Raw genomic sequence first — 18,950 nt, forward strand, 5'->3', positions numbered from 1 at the left:
CGAGTAAAACTGATAAGAAGGCTTACAATGTTACAAGATATGCCTCACAAGCAGGACAAATAAAAGACAAACTTATATCTGGTTTTGCTTTTCATTGGAAAAACATGTATTTCAGCTGTTCAAAGCTTAGGTCACATCGCATCTGTAATTTATCTTGAGACCAGCATAATGTGGAAATTGGCCAAAAAAGAAATAATGGTCTGTGACTGATCTTTCTAATCTTTTCAGTCATACATCTGCAGGCAGTGGCATTAATAGCCTGAGAGGAATTTTTGATTTTTTTTATAGACACATTTTGGGGGATTTAAGATTACACTGACAGTTTAATTGACTAATATAATATTGGACCAGTATAAATAACTATGGCTGGCCAGACTGTTGACACAGGTAGCTATTACAGTCATGTAGGACTTTGGTATTCTGCCTAATAGAGAAACTTCCACTGCATTATTCGTTGTTTTTCATGTAGTGTTCATGGCAGCACTCTATCTACACAGTAATTTTCCATACAAGTGTCATCTTAGTCCTTAAACAGTGCATGATTTTGTCACTAGTGACACGTTAACACCCTACAAAGTTGGTAGGGCACGTTTTAATAAGAAGTTCCCTGTTGAAATAGCACAGATCTGGAACATCCACTTCTTTTAGGATAAATGCCCTTATGGCCTAGATGCTACATGTTGTACTATGTTCACCCATCAGGGGTTCCCAAACTTTTCAGCCTGCGAGCCCCAAAATAACAGTGCCACAGACTGGCGACCCCACTCAAAATCAGTGTGGGATCATGTAACTACACTGGCTGCATGAGATACACCTCTTGTTTTTACATTTTACATCTGTTCATAATTTGTATTAATTTTTAAATTAGCATTTTAGCTCAATAGCTACTAGGCCATGTGATCAATTGACTCAAAATCAGTATGGAGTCATAGTACTACACTGGCTGCATGAGATACACCTCTTGTTTTTACATTTGTTCGTAATTTTTATTATGTAAATATTAGCATTTTAGCTTCTCAATAGCTTTAAACACAGTATCTGTGCTTCAAATATCCCACATTTTTATTTTGAAAACAGCAAGTTGGTACATGCTGTAGCCATCATCTCCGTGTGTTTACTGTAAAGTCTGCAATACAGGTGCACTTGAAATTTTGGAGTGGCTTGCGAATATCTGTCGTATATCCAACATATAACTAACTTCACTGAAGTTGATAAATGAAACAACGTATCACTGTATACCGCCATTATAGTTATTAATTATTATTATTATGAAAACACCATACATCCATGGAAAACACACATTGTTGCTGCACTTGGGTTTTTAAAGGATGTGTGGTACTTGGAGAGGCAAGTATTTTCTGGGGTGGTACTTCATGTAAAAAGTTTGAGAACTACTGCTCTAGGTGGTACGCAAAAGATTCACTGAATTAAACGTAAATAAAATAAAATGAATTTCAGATGTACCGAAAATTCGGCCACCGCATATTTGTGATGATGCAAGCAAAAACCTGCTGAAAATGCCGACATCGTTATCAGCGATAAACCGTAGTACTGAGTAAACATGTGAAACATGTTGCTGAGCAAGCTTACATTTTGGGAATTACTATGTTTCACCGTTAATCTCTCCTAATGAGATGGTTTAATTTTGGAAACGGCCAGTCGGAGATCATCTTCCACGCTTAGATGCAATCTGTGAATTTTGGAGAGGAATTTTATTTGCATGTGTGGCAGGACGAAGGAGGGCCCGGGCGGGGTTTGAACCCCAGTCTCCCGGGTAAGAGTCATGCGCGCTTGACATTCGACCAAAGGGATATCCCCGTGGCCAAGTACTGTAGCTAGGGCACATTATCAATTGGAGGCATGATGACAGCTACAATGCGGTATTTCTAATAATGTTCAAATTTCTGGAAGTTATCTCACGACCCCTCTCTCGGTGCCTTGCGACCCCCAGGGGGGTCCCGACCCCAACTTTGGGAACCCCTGTGCTACATGCTAACTTAATGTTACTGTTTGTGCTGAGAACATGTACAGTGCACAGTATATTTATCTAGAGCTTCCGCTGCTGACAACAGCTGCCTGTTGCGCCCAGAAAATGCTGTTGATGAGAACAACGAGAATGAACCAAAACAATAAAGTCGCAGACCATAAAACCTAAACTCTATATAGCCGAGGGGAACTGCAGTCAGATGATAATTCACTGTAGATTCATTACTGTGAGCAACACCGTGCACATAACACATAGCAGTTTGAACCTTTATTAATCTAAAAGTACTGATTAGGGCGGCTTTAAATGAGCATTTAATTACCTTGATAGACTGACTTTATCCTACACAAGACGTGTTTGCTTGTTAAGGCAGTTTTAGCACCATAGTGGATTTATTAGAGCTTTCAGGAAAATCTGGTTCTCAGTTGCAATAACAGCTGGATTGTTGACGTGAACTGTATATGTGTCGATGCACCTGCCAATTACAGTAATATCTACATTTTTGGTGCATTAGGCCCCATGTCAAAGTCCAGCCATGTGAAAAGAGGCGAAACTACCTCAGGGCAGCCGCCGGTGTGAGCATGACAGCGTGGATAACCCTGGGTTAAGAGCATGTGAGAAGTGGTGGAGTTTTAAAAGTGTCTTTGATTACCTGTGTGGACAAGGACGTGCTGACTTAGTTCTTCTGTGCTCTGACTGATTGGCCCCCATGGACAGATGGACTCACTGATTGGCCCTCAGCATACATAGGGCAGCAAGCAGGAAGTCCTCATAAAGACAGAGAGAAGGATGTTCAATCTTCCAGCTCCCCAGACATCCACAACCTAACTTCTGCTGAGCCACATCTGTTTCTGCTGCTGTGTTTCTTTGCCTTTTGTCTCTTTTTATTCTTGTTTGTCTCGCTGTGTTTTATCTCTCTTTTTGTCTATAACTTCCTCCGTTTGTCTCTCTAACACCTTCTCATTCTTTGGTATCTGTTTCTTTTCTTTCTTTTTTTCCCCTTTCTCCACACTTTGTCTGCACTGCTGTCCTTTCTCTTCCTCACTCACTCCTTTTTCCCTACAGCAGCTTTCAGAAAATTGTCTTCTGTATGAAATGAGACAGAGGAGATTGGCTAGCAGTTAGAGAGAGAGAGAGAGAGAGAGAGAGAGAGAGAGAGAGAGAGAGAGAGAGAGACTCTGTAAGGAGGTTGTAAAAATGACTCCTCCATGGGGAAATACCCACAGCTGTATTAAGATTTCCTCGTCTCCTCGTCTTTTAAACGGCTCCCATTCTCCAGCTAATTGTTTTGAAGCCAGGCCTGTAAATCCCCAGCGAGATCTGGCACTACTCATTGAATTAGCCTGGAGTTACAGAAATATCTCTCTTTTATCAATCTTTGAGGGAGAAATATGTCTTTCCACCCTCCCTATTTTCTCCCTCAGTCTGTTACAGTCGTTCTGTACTTCTCTCTCCATTTTCTGCCACATAAAAGCATTTCTGTCTGATTCATTTCACTGAGCAACAGGAAAAAGGACAATGTGACAAAGATTGGGAGGATTCACATCATGTCACAAGACTTAATCCACTGAGCCATAGGGATTCCTCCTAATACTGTGGTATCAAAATATGCTTACTCAGAACTTATTATTTCTAGGGATGAAGACCCCAAATGGTGGGTACCTTCCCTCCTTTCAGACAGCTTGTCATCTCCACCTAAGAATTTATGAAACCGGGGTATAGCTTTCCACTGAGGCCGGGGTTTGTGGGAGACTTTGATTGAAGTTAAAGCCAGAGTACATAGGAAGCAATTTGCTGAAATGCGTCATTTGTTGTTGCTAATCTGAGGCTTCTATGACACTGCAGGTGGCAGATTTGAAGTGTCAGCAGCTGCTTTATTTCAACACAACAGGTGCCATTACTGAACACTTTTTTGTAGACTAACTTTTACAACCTATTCCACAGACTTTTCAGACTCCTTGGAAGATGTAGACCCACACATGTCCCTTGGGATGGATGAAACTTAATGTGTTCATGGCTGCATGTCTCTGCCTATTCTGTTTATCTACCATAGTTATCCCATTTTTTTCTCCATACAACGGCTCTCTGCTTCTATTGACAGCATGAAAACAGAATCTGATGTGTCACATTGGGAGAAATGTTATAAAGTATAGCCAAGTGCAGATTTACTTAATATTTAATATTTGTCACTGATATTTCATATTATATATATACACAAGAAAATATCACGTTACCTCATGTAAGATGAATCCATAGATATAAATAAAATGGACGGAACAGACATTCACAGATTTTTGCCCAGTCATACCAAGATTTAATGTGAAGTCAAAGTGCATTCAATTAATTGAGGCAGAATTGCCAAAAACTAAAAGAGCCAGCAGTAGAGGGAAGCACATTTGTACATGTCTTTTGGAGAACTACACATGAATTTGTGATGCTGACAGAAAGCAGTTATGATCAGTGTGATTTTGTGAGATGTGAGAAAGCTATCTGCTAATTTACTTCGCTACGCTATTCACTATTCGAAAGTCACTTTTTTTTAAGCTCTTCACTGTTGGAGAATAAAGTGCTCTATAAACGACACATGGTTCAAACATCTCATCAGTAAAGAATATTACATAATTGTGTAGTTATCAACAAATCTATTTATTTTTGCTTCAACATTTTATAAAACTGGAACTGTCAAGTATACCAAAACCAGGCATCATACCCAGTGTTAAAATACTGTTCCACAGTAACTCTGAAATTGTGCATTTTAAACTTGAAACTATCAGAACCTAAACCTTCTGATACCATGTCCCAGCTGAGTATTTTTTTTTTTCAGAAAACTTGAGCCCAAGGACAAGAGACTAATTTAATTCAACTTAACTATTAAATTAAAGTTGGAGACCTTGTCGAGGAAACTTCTTAAAGCAGCCTCACAACACTTAGCCAACAACCTTGAGGTAGTGGTAGTGTACAGACGAGTCAAACCAAGGTGAAGAGACTCTACATCAGGAGGTGGAGGTGGTGCCAAGAAAACAACAGAAATGAAGTAAATTGTTGCTTTCTGTACATGAGTCAATTTCAGCACTGAGCCAACAACCTTGACAAGCTGCTATATTTATACACATGAGGCAAAGTCAGTGTTTACAATGTGACTGTAAGCCAAGGGGACTATGGAGTAAAGTGCTGCCATCCGTTTGTGTGTAAGTCAAATTAAGCCAAGTTAGTTTGACTGATATGGATATTACTGGGCTGGATATTACCATAGAAGCAGGTTTTTCCATATTCATGCTGATTATTTTTGGTTTCCTCACACAAAGCAGGATAAAATACTGCCTGCTGAACAGATAGAAACCAATCACCGGCTTTGATGTGAAGCCTTGGCAGACAGCGAGGGTGAGAGAAGTGAGAAGGGAGGGAAGTGAAGGAGTGTTTGTGGGAGAGAAAAAGCCCAAAGAAAAGAAGAAGAAAAAGAAAAAGCGGCACACAGATGAAGGGGGACGAGAGAGAAAGTTGGAGAAAAGTATGTGCGTACTTGAGAAAGGACCCAGTCACAGATTGAGACGGAGAGTTAAAAGAGCGTCCGTTTCTGGTCAAGATGAGATGGTTGATTGTGTGTGGACGACATCCAGGAAGTATCTGGAGTGAATTGGAAGAGCTTCCCGTCCTTTGAGAGCAACTCTTTTAATCATGGCTGTTGGGGCTGTGGGAACCAGCCTCAACACGGAGAGGACACTGTTAATTAGACGGCATGTTACTGCACATCCCTGTAGAGTCAACACCCTGCACAGCAATGATTACTCTCTGTTTCTATCTCACACACACACACAAACACACACAAATCTTGCAGTCACGCTCTCTCTCTCTCTTATACATGAACGTACACACGGATATACAGATGTCTTACACACAAACAGTGATGTTTTTTTTTTTTTTCAATTTTTTCATAACTTGCAACCACTGTTCCTCTTTGTTAAAAACATTTCCAGCTCATGTTTGGCATTTTCCTCATGCTACCTCACCTGACTTTTTCATAGCACGATTCACCAGCAAATCAAGCAGCAGCTATCTGGCCTTGTTTTCAGGTTACCTTATGCTGCCTTCAAAACTGTCTTTAAAAATCTCTCAAACCTGTATCAAAGCTCACGCATCCCACTAATTGCTGTTCAACTTAATGAGCCACTTGTGTACAGATTCCTTTGTACCTCAGAATCACAGTCTTAATGCCTGGGTTGCAGGTGTACAAAAACTAATGTGATAAACTCTCAAAGAGAATATAAACAAACACATGAAGATTGAAAAAACACAAAGTAATGGCCACAAATATTTGGACCCGACAGGATTATCCTGTCCTGTAGGGTTAGGGACTTTGAGACAACACCAAAATGAAGAAAAAAAAAACCCATCTCTATTCACGGACATCTCTTTGTGTGCAGACACATTGTTGTGGTGAAAATGAAAACAGGTCTTTCCTGTAGCCACAAAATTAGAAATGCATTATTGTCTAAAACATCATTGTATCCTGTAGTATTAAGATTTTATTCACGCACTGACTCAAAATAGCAGACTCTCCCCCGCCTCTCGTGTGAATGAAGCCGACAGGTGTGTTTATATTTTACTTATCTCTGACTGAATAACATTTTTGAGGGCTGTATCGGTAAATAACGAGGGATTTGTCCACCATGGAAAGCAGCCATGCTTTTGGCCATGTAGGTAGGTGGGTAAGAGGACGTTACAAAAATTAAAAATTAATTGGTATTGGTATTAACTGCAAGATTGTTGTGAGGTGTTTAATTTCCCATCACTAAAAAACAATTAATGTACAGTATATAAAAATGGGTGACAAGCCAGTGGCCAAAAAGAGAAGTCAAAACATCTCAGTTGCAACTGGTGGCTGGCTGCAGTTTATAAACCCTGTCCACTCCATGTTAGTGGATGGGACATGGCCCACACCGAAGAAAATCAAATACCGGTAGATAATATTTTTTCAATTTCTTATGTGTATTTTCAAGCATTCATTTTTGATATGTTTGCTTTTAATTAGTTCTTTGATGCTATAAAAGGTGTGTGGCATTGTGATTGACAGTTATGATAGTGACTCTCTAAATGATGTCACCAGCGCCACCGTTCTCTTACAGTGGGAGGAAGTAGCAGACCTGTCGTCCATCTGTAAATGCTGTCACTTCTAAAAACACACAAACTTTTGTCCTTGCTTCTTTTCTTTTTTTTTTTACTTCCTCCACTTGCTTCTTTCTCTTTTTTCTGCAAGTTAGTCTTCTCCTCAGTTTGCATCTGTTCTTCTTCGTCACCTCCATCTCCTTGTGAGGAACACACGCATCCTTTATACGTATAGTACCCCTCCTCCTCTCTGGTTGCTCTGATGAAGCCGTCTCTGCCTCTGTCTGTTTGCACCCCAAGTCAGTTGTCTGAATGTTTTTCAAGCAAGAGTAAGAGAATTACGTTCATCTGCGGTGGTAATTCACACCCTCACTCTTAGTCTGTCTTTCTGTCTCTGCATCTCACCATCTCTCTCAGTGTCTCTGTCTCTCTGTGTGTGTTCCCTCCCATTTCTCTCCCTCTAAACGACTTTTGCAGCAGAATGGTTTATTTATAGGGCCAATTAAATCTGGAGGAGACTCTGTGGGCTTTGGTGGAAAATACGTATAAAAAAGCAGAATAGTTTTACATGTTTTAATCTTGAAGGCCTGCAAGAGCCGCAAACTGCCTGTCGTGTAGGGTAGATAGATTGTATTTGATCTCAAAGAAAGAGGAAAGGGAAGGAGGGAGAAAGAAAAATGGAAAAGGGGGGCGGTTTGGAGAGGGGAGACGGCAAATGAGAAAGAGAAAGACAACGTGAGGGGGGAGTGGATCTTCTCTTAATTTTGTCAAGTCTGTTATGGAGTCCCTGGGTAGTGGACAGCAGGTAAATGACACCTGCTGGAGGAGAGGAGAGGAGAGGAGAGGAGAGGAGAGGAGAGGAGAGGAGAGGAGAGGAGAACATGCTACTACATTACAGTACATTAAACAGTAATATCTAACTTTAACTCTAAATGATTCTGATCTTTGGAGTGGAGAACATGACGTTAGTTCAGGTACTTGGCTAATCATTGTGCTTAGAAGTTGAAGAAGCAGCTGTTTTCTCTGCACACTGAATCTATGACAGCTGTTTCCAAGAACACAGGACGATGCACAGGTCAAGACAACGAAGACGACGCGTGATTCAGTGTTATGTTCGAAGATCAGTAACGTCTGAAAATAATGTATGAGCCAGACAATAAGCGGAAGCTCAGCTGTTTCAGTGAGATATCTCTGTCTGTGCCTTTATGAACCTGAAACAGCTGTTCATGCTGTGCATTACCATATCAGCCACATCAGCGAAAAGGAGTTTTCCTCCAGCGGGGAAGTTTAACCATCCACGTAGCAAAAGGCTAAACGTGGGGAGCACTGCAAACAGAAAAGTACATAATTAAAGCAACATGAGTTATCAAAATGACAAACAAAGATTATTTTTTATCAAGCCGTAGCATTGTAGCAAACAAGTAAAATAAACCAGAGAAATACCTTTAAAGCACTCAAAAACTGATTCACTGCTCGCCCTGGATGATCGTCTCAAACTGTTCACCTCGTCAGTTTGGTTAGAAATGTTGTTACACTTGTAACCACACCCACCAATGATTTCACAGCATGCTAACAGACCCTGGAGTACACATGCACTACATCACTGCACTGAGGTGAAAAGTTAAACCACTTCAGGACAGGAAAGATACAACGTTCAGTTACAGCATAGCTTATAGCCGTATGAATGAATCGTTGATGACAATGTCCTGTATTAGAGAATTAACTACCACATACACATACACATACAGAATTACAAACTTTAAGCCACTGAAACATAAAAATTGTGCAAATTGGCCTCTTTATTTGAGCACATTTATCCTTTTAGATGTTATTTACCACAATAGAACAACATTAAAGTGTATTATAACAATAATACACAAGGAACAAGGAAATAAGGAATGTGAATTACTTGTTAAAATAACTGAAGCAGTTTTGTCATTCACAAGCATTAAACTAAAATAGCACTTTTTTTTAGCCCACACACACAAAAGGGAAGACAGGAAAGACAACATTTTAGCATTTCTAGCATAATGACCAATTTAAATGACATTACCTTATAATAATATATATCATATTATTATTATATATTATAATAAAAGTATTTCAAAGGTAATTTATTCAGCCCTCTGTTTTGCAGTCTGGCAAAACTGAGAAGACAGAAAATCAGACACATTTGATTGGGACAGCTCTCAACCAATGAAATAGTTCCTATGCATTGAAACAATCCTCAAGTTTTGCTTGCACAGCCTAATATTTTTTTGCTCTGAAACCATGTGACAAGGCCATCACTGCTAAATGCCGTCAGTGCATCAAGGCTGTTTAGGGACGGACTGGAAGAGAAACTCGTGGCAGAACTTGCCCTCCCAGCCAACAGCAGCCCCAGAGCTAGACCCTGACAACATGACTGATGCTAGCTGGCAGCTGGCTACACACTCCTACTGTTAGAGGGGCAGAAAGATAGAGAGAGACAGCAGGGAGAGATGAATGATTCTGGTCAGTGTCAGAACAGGATTGATTTGGATCAGAACCAAAACCACTGATGGCTTATTGAGACATAGAGATGGATGGACCGACGGAGAAAGAATGACTAATGGATTTTAGATACCGGGTGTCAAGCTGCTGGTTGGCTTCTGCTGGACGAAGGAGGTCATTGAAAAGAAAAAAGGGGGGGTGGAGGGGGGCAAGGCATGATGGCTGGGTGGCTAAACGGCACACACACACACACACACACACACCCACACACCTTTAATCCTTGGCTGCCAGTCACATTTGGACCGGATGCTTTTTAAGCACTGCAATATAGTGCATAATTAATTAAGTATCATCACATACCATGTTTAGGATATTACATCATGTACACAATAGAGAGTGGCAGAGAGGTTGGAGTGATGGTGTGTGAAAACAGAGAGTGATGTACACTCAAACTCCTGGTGCTGTAAGTACATGGTAGGTGCCTCATCCGGCCGCTCCGCAGAGTATCCCAGCTATTGTCCAACTATTGTCCGTTCTGCATTGTGCTCTATAGCGGCCAAATGCCCAGAGCCACTGAACACAACACTAGACACAATGGACAGACACAGAGAGGAGCTGGGTCTTGGCAGAATGGAGCTGCACATACACAATAAGCACATACACACATACAGTATGCAAACACACAGACAGTACATATCACACACACACACTCCCACATGCACATTATATACACACACGTACACACATTTATGGGCATAAACACACACTCACAGCTGCTCAAAGGCACAAAGCTGGCATAACAATGGCAGGCAGAGAGGGCCAGACTCGTATACCAGCCCCTATGGGGTTGGAGGGGATACACAGATACTGCACACATACGCACACACATTTCACAAAAAGATACAACACACTCGCACACAAAAACAAAAAAAACAAGGGCCTACATCCTGAAGGCAGAGAGTAGAGAGACAGAGGGGCAGTCCACAGTCAGAGGATCACAATATAAAAGACAGGCACAAGAGAGGGGATGACAAAAATGATATCAGCTCCACTGAGGAAGAGCAGCAATGTCTAATGGGAGTGTTCTTCCTGTATGTTGTCTACTGTAGCTCAGACAACATGAGGGGGGGAAAAAACCCACTGGTGTCAAGTTGTAGTCTCATGGGATGCGTCTGGCCGTCCTGTCTGATACAAAAGTTAAGGATAAGGCAAGTTGAGCATTTTCTGTGGTAGTGACAGACTATCTGCCTCTGTTTTACAGCAAAACCCTGAACAAAACACAGCATGCTGTCGTCATCCAGCTGCAGTTAGCTATCATGGAGCTAAAAGTCCAAATGCTTTTGAAACGAACGCCTGCGTGGGAGAGAGTGGCCAGACTTGTTGACTGACACGGCCAAATGCAGAGAGGTTAATGCATGAGTAATACCGGCTTGCCGCTCCAGCAGGTAATCGCCCTATGTAGAGTGACTTTTATCACCACAGCTGGCATGCACAAACACATGTCACACTGGTTGGTTTGACTATTTGGCATCATCCAAAGTGGCACCAACAGCTTTTTAAATTGTTATCAGGGAGAGGATGTGCAGACGCATATCATGCTGTGACCAACTTGTGAGGTCTTGTTTGTTCTACGAGGCTTGGAAATTTGCTGATAATGGCGTGCGCGGCACTGTAATGTGAATTTAAGTGTCTCAACACAGGCTTGACGAATGAGAATACAAGATAAATCACTTAGTAAAGCTTGTCTTTCCTGCAGTGCATTGCAATACCATCAGTGTCACTACACATGACCAAACTGAGAAATTGTTATTGAATAATTAAAGTGGAACATGTAAGATTGAACTGAACAGCGTGACTGATGCATATTTGTATGGCATCTGCAAGCAGAGGCGTGAGATCTGGTTTTTGTGTGTGTGTGTGTTTGTTTGTGTGCGACAGAGATGGTAGCCTATATGTACAGTATGTGTCTGCTCAGGTGTGTACTCATCAAGCGGAGTGGCAGTGCAAAAATGCGTGTCTATGTGAGGGGGAGCACTGAGACAGGAACACCAAAGGATCTGCTTTAAAATGCAAGAAAAGCAACACATGTTGAATTTTCAGCAGAGCATGTTGCCATACAAAAGGGAATTCACTGCAAAAGCAATGTAGCTGATTGAAGCATTAAAGGGAGAGTTGCTAATGCTAAAATACCTGTCGCCTCCACCTTTTTAGTCAGTTGTCATTCTATGTTTTCTCCCGTTCTTCTCATGCGTTATTTTAAAACAGATGAACCAACAAAAATAAGTGCTGAAATCTGTCAAAACACATTTCTTGGAACGAGGAGTCGTTAACCTCTGGCAAACTCAACACTTTCTGCAGCTGCTTCACAGCAAAAGCCTTTTAATGCCTCACTGGAGGAATTTTAATTCTGAAGCAACTTAAAGGACTGTAAAATTCTTTTAAACTAAATGTATCGTTTTTTACAGTTCCAAAAACAGATGATCACAACATCAAAAATCTTCTCTCTCTCTCTCTCTCTCTCTCTCTCTCTCTCTCTCTCTCTCTCTATCATGTGTATATACTATATATACTGTATACCTACATCAATCTGTCTCTCTCTCTCTCTACGTATATACAGTACACACACAACTCCTTTGATGTTGCCTACATGGCCACACATACAGGTCGTCAGGATGTCAACCCAGCCTGATTGAGGTTTAGACCGATGCAGGACCACAGTGTAATGTGTCAGGATAGTGAACTTGGATGCTGCGAAAACAAAAAGAGAAAGTGATATTTTTTGTTCTCCTGCTGCCAAATGCCCCTACAAAGTAAAAGGCTTTTTTCATGGTGAAGTCATCAGAAAGTGAAGCGAGGCTCCCTCTCTGTAACAAGTGATATTTGTTGGTATTAAACTTAACACCAGACAGTCATCAAACCAGCAGTCTGCTGTGCGCACTTGTGAACATTTCATGTTTCCACTTCATCTACTGTATATCTGCTTGGAGAATTGGAGACACTTTCCCCACAGATAAAACAAACAAATTGCAAGACAACAAGCTTCAGGCCGGGGCTTCAAAAGAGTGTGTGTGTGTGTGTGTGTGTGTGTGTGTGTGTGTGTGTGTGTGTGTGTGTGTGTGTGTGATAGAGAGAGAGACAGAGAGAGAGCTTACAGGAAGCACTAACCATCTTACTATTATCTACTATGATTATATCCAGTAAATATCTGTGTGTGTGTGTGTGTGTGTGTGTGTGTGTGAGCGTATTGTCTCTCTTATTATTACATGCATATCTCTCTGTGTGTCATCATTAGTGACCCTGCTACCACTTGAAACTATTGTATTAATTTGTTTCATGCAGGTTTTATCATCTCCTCTACCTGACATGTTCTAACTCATCTTTTTTTGCATCGCATATGAAACACAAACTAGTCTGCATTTTAACATAGAGGTGATATTGCATGATCATCTTCAGTTTTCCTCCTTACCCCCGTCTGCGTATCTGCTTACCAGTCTTTCTGCCTCTTTATCTGTCCTACTGTCTGTCTTTCTCCTCCTCTTTTCTCGGCGCCTGTCTGCCTGTTAGCGACAGCAGCTGTGCAGGGATACATCTAGCAGGAAATTCTCTGTCTTGACTAGCTGTCTTCTTGCTTGACAGCAGAGAAGCTGGGAGCTGCAGAATCAGGAAACAGCTTTTATCTTGTCTGTCTCCTGCCTTTTGCTCCCAACTCCCAACTCTACTTCTGAGACGAGACGCTGAGAGAGAGACAGAGAGACAAAGTGGGAATGGGGGCAGGCAGAGGATAAAAGCAGGACAGAGTGGGAAAATTATATTACACAGAGAGAAATAAAAGAAAGAGAAAGTGAGACAGAGCTGATGCCGGAGTCTCTCTAAGAAAGCTCTCTTTCTTCCTCCCTCCGTCTTTCTCTCACTCTGTTTTTCTGGCTGTTTTGATGTATTCAGACAAACCCACAGTGCTCCGATGGTGAAACAGGCGTGCAGACACAACACAACAGATGAAGAGTGTCAGCTGGTGGTTAGAGGCTCACACATGCTGCTTATCTCTCCCTTTCTCGCCCCAACTGCATTCGTACTCTCTCTCTTTCCACACAGTCTTTTGTCTTGCTCTCTTTCCCCTCTCTCTCTCTCTTTCTCTCCCTCCCTCTCCCTCCCTCCCTCCCAGCATAGCTGTTGGAGTGAACTTGAGATCAATCATCTCCCAAACATTTGATCGCCAACAGGAAATCGCCAGGCTGCATGTGTAGACTGCGCATCTAAACCATTAGCACAGAGCCACTCCTTGTTTCTATTCAGTCTGTAAGGAATCCCCATCCTGAGTGGTTTAGTAACACTTGAGTCATTTTTTTAATCATACCACCATAGAGCAGCGCCGGAACACATTTAAGAGCTTCTGTTGTGTTGCAAATGGTTGCACGAATGTATTCATCATTCATAGTAACAGTTCAGGGCAGGATATTACATATTGAACACATAGGAGACCAAATAAACAAGATGTTGGCTCTTTGAAAACTATAGAAATTAGACCGATAATGCCCTAACACCTGACATTTAAAAATGTATAATTTCATACAGGCTGATTCCTCTATATTTTGGAGATTTTTTATGTCAGGAAATTATATTTTTGTAAAGTTCTTGTAGGCTTTTTAAAGAGAAAATGATTTACCACATAAATGTAATCTTTATTTGGAGATCATGTTTGATTGACCATCACCTCAGTCGGTAAAGTGACCCAGTTTCTCTCAGCTAAGAAATGGCATCTTCAATGAAAAATCGATTATAAACTTTTGACACCCGGATTGTAGGATGTATGGCATGGACTGCAAACTATAAAGGGCAACATATTCTATTGTTCTGCTACTGGCAAAAATAACATGGAGACAGAAACCAAACATGTTCCGTATGTTGATTTTAGAGCTGCTCAAGGGCACCTACACCATAATCAACATGTGTAACTCTGCTAGTAAATGTGGACTGGAATAAGTACCACAGCATGTTGCTTGATGTAGGCGTACATTGCTGCATTCATGGCTGTTGAAAATAACATATAGTTATATGGAGCCAAGACAGGCTCAAATGTAAAGCATCTGTAATCTACAGTCAGCACTTCTGTCAGACAGTCAGACACTTAATGGTTTTTACTGCGCTCTGGTATAGCTGAAAATGGCTGCATTATTGTAGTCACTAGACAAACACACGCGCATTCACGCACACATGCAGGAACGCACACATGCACACAGTCAGTACAATAATGACCTTGACTAAGTACCTCTCCATATTGTAAGTGTCTTTTAGAGCACTCTGCTTTCCTCTGCATTTGCCTCATCGGTCACATTCTCTCTGCACTGTCTTTCGCAGTGGCGCGTGTGTGAGTATGTGTGTGTGTGTGTCCTATACAGTATGTATCCGCATGTTTACGTAAGAGCTTGATTTGTTTTATCAGCACACACATTTTGTTTAAGCAGGTTGGACCTCATTATTGATGAGGCTATTGAGCTGACTGTGAGTCCGGTGAAGCAGTAAAGATTGACACATTCAAAAGAGTATAAGGTAATTAAGTAATTTAATGAAAGGACAGAGTTATGAAGAAATTCTGTTCCACGACTGTTAAGCTACAAATCAGGCAATTTTTCATTTCCATTTCACCACACTGTGAACAGGCAATGTGAAAACATAGGTGGCCCTCAAACCACAGCTCAATAATCACAAGGTAGTAATTGGGCAATAGCTTGTCTTATAGATGGGTTTCATTTTTCTAATACAATATAATTGTGTAAAATTCATGAGTAAAAATGGAGAAAACATGTCAGCAATAGCATAATGAGCTAATAATAGGCTTACCTTCTCAGGTTCAGGCTCTTGATCAATGGTTATTGAGTTGAAAATCTTTTTTTATAAGTAATGATTGGCAGTGATTTGATTTCAGTCTAAATGTCTGTGGTTCAAGGTCCAACTTTCAGGAAAACTTGATAACTTTTCAAAGAAATACGAAGTTGATTTCTTCAGATTGATACATAATTGGTATTAGTGTTTTCAAATATGGATGTGTGTGGGTTTGCGTGTGTGTGTGTCCATCTGTGTATGTGCATGTGCATGTCAGCATGTGCTCTTTGTGCATCTGTTCATTTAATGTTCTCTCTCTCTCTCTGTTCGAGTGGGGGTGTGTGATTGTGCTGTTGTCTTTATGCGTGAGTGTGTGTGCGTGCACGCGCATGTGTGTGTGTGTGTGTGTGTGTGTGTGTGACTATGCATTGGGGTCACCGGTAATTTGAAGTGTGAACGCTTGGTTTCTCCCCAGCATGATGATTTCCTCTGTCAGCAAACTGTGAGCTGGAAAATAGACCCGTATTATGATGAGATTAACTTTAACGGTCAAGGATTCCAGATCTTTCCAACAAAGTCACTGAAGATTAGAACGTTCAATGACGCTTTTCCGCGCTCTGCACTTGTGCAGTTTTCAGTTCAGTTGAACCCTATACTGTCTTGTTTGCTCTACTCAACTCTCCTTTCCTCTCCTCCCTCTCCCTAAAAGTTCAATACACAAACCACAGCCCAGTTTGTGCATGTGAGTGCAGTTTTTCAATTAAGGAAATCATTTTGCTCACAACATAACAATTTTTGTCCCTTCCCTGTTTTCTTTCCTAATTCCTAGAGAGTGGTCTTCCCCCACTGTAGGCGGGACAATACATCCATGGAGCAAAATGGAGAGAGGAAAGAATACAAGTGAGGACGACATGTGGAAGCTGAAGAGAAACCGTCGTTTGTTAAGTCAGCTGTATGGGAACATTTTGGATTCGTCTTTGACAACAATAGTGAGGTAATGAAGGTTGTTAATACTGTAAGAATACCACCATCTGTAAGCATTGTTTGATACGTCATATATGCTAATGGTAACACATACATGATGGCTTATGATATAATGGGACATCTACACCGGTGCGTTACCCTAATTTGGCTGGAAAAGGGAAAGAGTCATATTATTATATGAATTTTTTGTTATTGATGTATGATTTTGACATTTGGTGAAAAAGCTTGAGCTGCGTTATACAGTGCTCTCCTAAACGCACCTCGCTAGCAAAGTAATCCCTGAGCTCGATGAACAGACAGGTGAGGAAATTGAGAACCAGCTGGCCAGAACCTCCTACACACCTCTCACCAGCGATTGTTGGGCCTCCGGGGCAACTGAGAGTTACCTGACCATGAATGTTCATTACATTTTGAACTGGGAGATGAAAAGTGCAGTGTTACAAACAACAGGCCCCTGTGCGAGAGCCATACAAGTACACACTTAGCTTATTAGTTGTTGAACGTGGTGAATAAGTGGAAGCTGGTTGAGCTGGATATCACAATAGCAGTCACACTACCAAAGATACTGTTGGGCTTGGGCCACAAATACACCATACCTCACCATACATTGCTAATAAAGGAAGAGATGCCAGACCTATAAGACATATGCCAGTCATGATGTCATTGTGGAGCCACAGCCCGCTGTCTCCTCTGGCTTAATGGACAAGGCTGTAAAGAAGTCCGTCAAGGACATTGATGTATACACCGGCAGTGAACTGAAACTGGCAGAGGAACTCATTCAGCTACTCAAACCAATGAAAACAGTAACAGTCCTTACGAGCACTGAGACACCATGCTCTGTTTCAATGACTGAAGAAAGTGCTGCTCACATCTATGGCACCAAGACATGAGGACGGTGCCACCATCAAAGACAAAGGCAACCATCATCCAAGACCTGGGAGGAAGCAGATCCTGATCTTAAAGACTATCTCTAGAGAGCTACAGCCCTTGATCCAAGGTTTAAATTGCTGCCGTTCCAGGAGGAAGCTTCTTGTCTCCAAGTCTACAGGGATTGCACCATAAAAATTCAGAGGCATGAACAGCAGGTATTGTTTATCATTTTTTATTTTTATGTTTACTAGATGGCTGTTATTTATTTTTACAGTTGCTATTGTTTATAATAATTCATGCCAAGCCTTTTTCCCTGGTGTTAATTGAAAAATAATAAATTGTGTGTCATTTATTCTTTTTCTCAGGGTCAGAGCTGTGAAGCAGCGTAAACTGAGCCAGCCACAAAACTGCAGAAGGATTTCCTCAGCACCTCCCCAGAAGAAGACAGTTATGCTCCTGACAAAAGTCTTTTCCCAAAGCATTAAGCAAGAGGTCAGCGGACAGCATTAATGTGGATAGTGATCTATTCACATGGAGGGAGGCAAATGAGAGCAGATAGATATTATAGATATTTCATGTTGAAAAAACTTGTAACTCTCTGTGTCCCTCTAATATCTGTACCACAAAAATAAAGCCATTACAGACTGAATTTCAAAATGTCCACTTGTTGAGTTCATATATTATCAAACATCTGGATGTAAGAATGTTTTCCCTGCAGTCAAAACAAAACACAGAGAGAACATTGGAGATGGTGACCTTTTTCTTCTCCCTAGTGTACTACGTAATTGTACCAAACTGACACAGCAATGTTAACCTAACCGACCTTTTTGAACTGTTGCACTGAAACAGGTGTCCATTAAACTGTTGTCATATATTTACTTACTCCATTGGGTTGCACTTGTGTGATAGTTAACACGAACGTGAAACACATTATAGCACATTATATTATAGACTGATATGCTGTGCTGTAATGTGATGTTTAGTGGTTATTTACTTGTTACAATTTTCACTCAACAAGTTAGGCTACCTAAATCCTTTTGTAACAGTTGTAATCCCTAGTTTTGGGGAATCTCTTTTTCAGCAATATGATGGGTTGTTAAATATGGGTTCTCCAGTCTAAAAAAAAATATACAGCGTCATTGTTTAGTTTCATATGTAGGCTAATGTGTTCTTTAGAAAAAAAAACTCCTAAAATTTAGTGTAATTTAAGTCTCCACTGTATGAGAATGAGAGGCTACCTGCATAATGTAAAGACAAAATTTTAATAATTGAACATCCACATATCCTCAGTCTGCTCACTCAATTAAAGATCTAAAATGTCAATTTCTTCAACATTTGTTCTAACAACCCTGATATCAAAGTAAGCCTTAAAGTACGGGAATATGGACACAGGTAGAGGGTTTCATCTTATTATGAGCGGGAAAAAAGGAAAAGAGCTGTATTTGTCTTTTCTTTGCCGATACAGTAGATAAGGAAGATTAAAGACATCTTGTCCTGACAACTCAGGAAAAAAGAAAAAAGAACGAGAGAACAATCTGACAAGAGTTAACAAAACCCATCGCAGAAAAGAAGAGCTTCAAACAGAATCAAAACCTGCAGACGATGAAGGAGAGATGCAAACGCATCACCCCAGGCTGTGTCTGTCTGTCTCTCTGCCTGCCTGTCTCTCTCTCTGTCTTCATACCTGACTGTCTGTCAGTCTGTCTACCTGTCACTC

The 18,950-nt window shown here is 41.0% G+C and overlaps 1 long non-coding RNA gene across 1 annotated transcript in view; it reads left to right on the top strand.

Moving 5' to 3' along the window:
- LOC310999882 overlaps window positions 1-17,656 on the top strand; it is a 36,607-nt gene extending 18,951 nt beyond the window's left edge. The window contains exons 3-4 of the long non-coding RNA XR_014596068.1: window positions 16,209-17,448; window positions 17,599-17,656. This is a non-coding gene — a long non-coding RNA (uncharacterized lncRNA). The remainder of the gene's footprint in view (window positions 1-16,208; window positions 17,449-17,598) is intronic.
- The last annotated feature ends 1,294 nt before the right edge of the window (window positions 17,657-18,950 follow it).

Source organism: Trachurus trachurus (genome assembly GCF_905171665.1).
Source record: "Trachurus trachurus genome assembly, chromosome: 16".
NCBI lineage: Eukaryota > Metazoa > Chordata > Actinopteri > Carangiformes > Carangidae > Trachurus > Trachurus trachurus.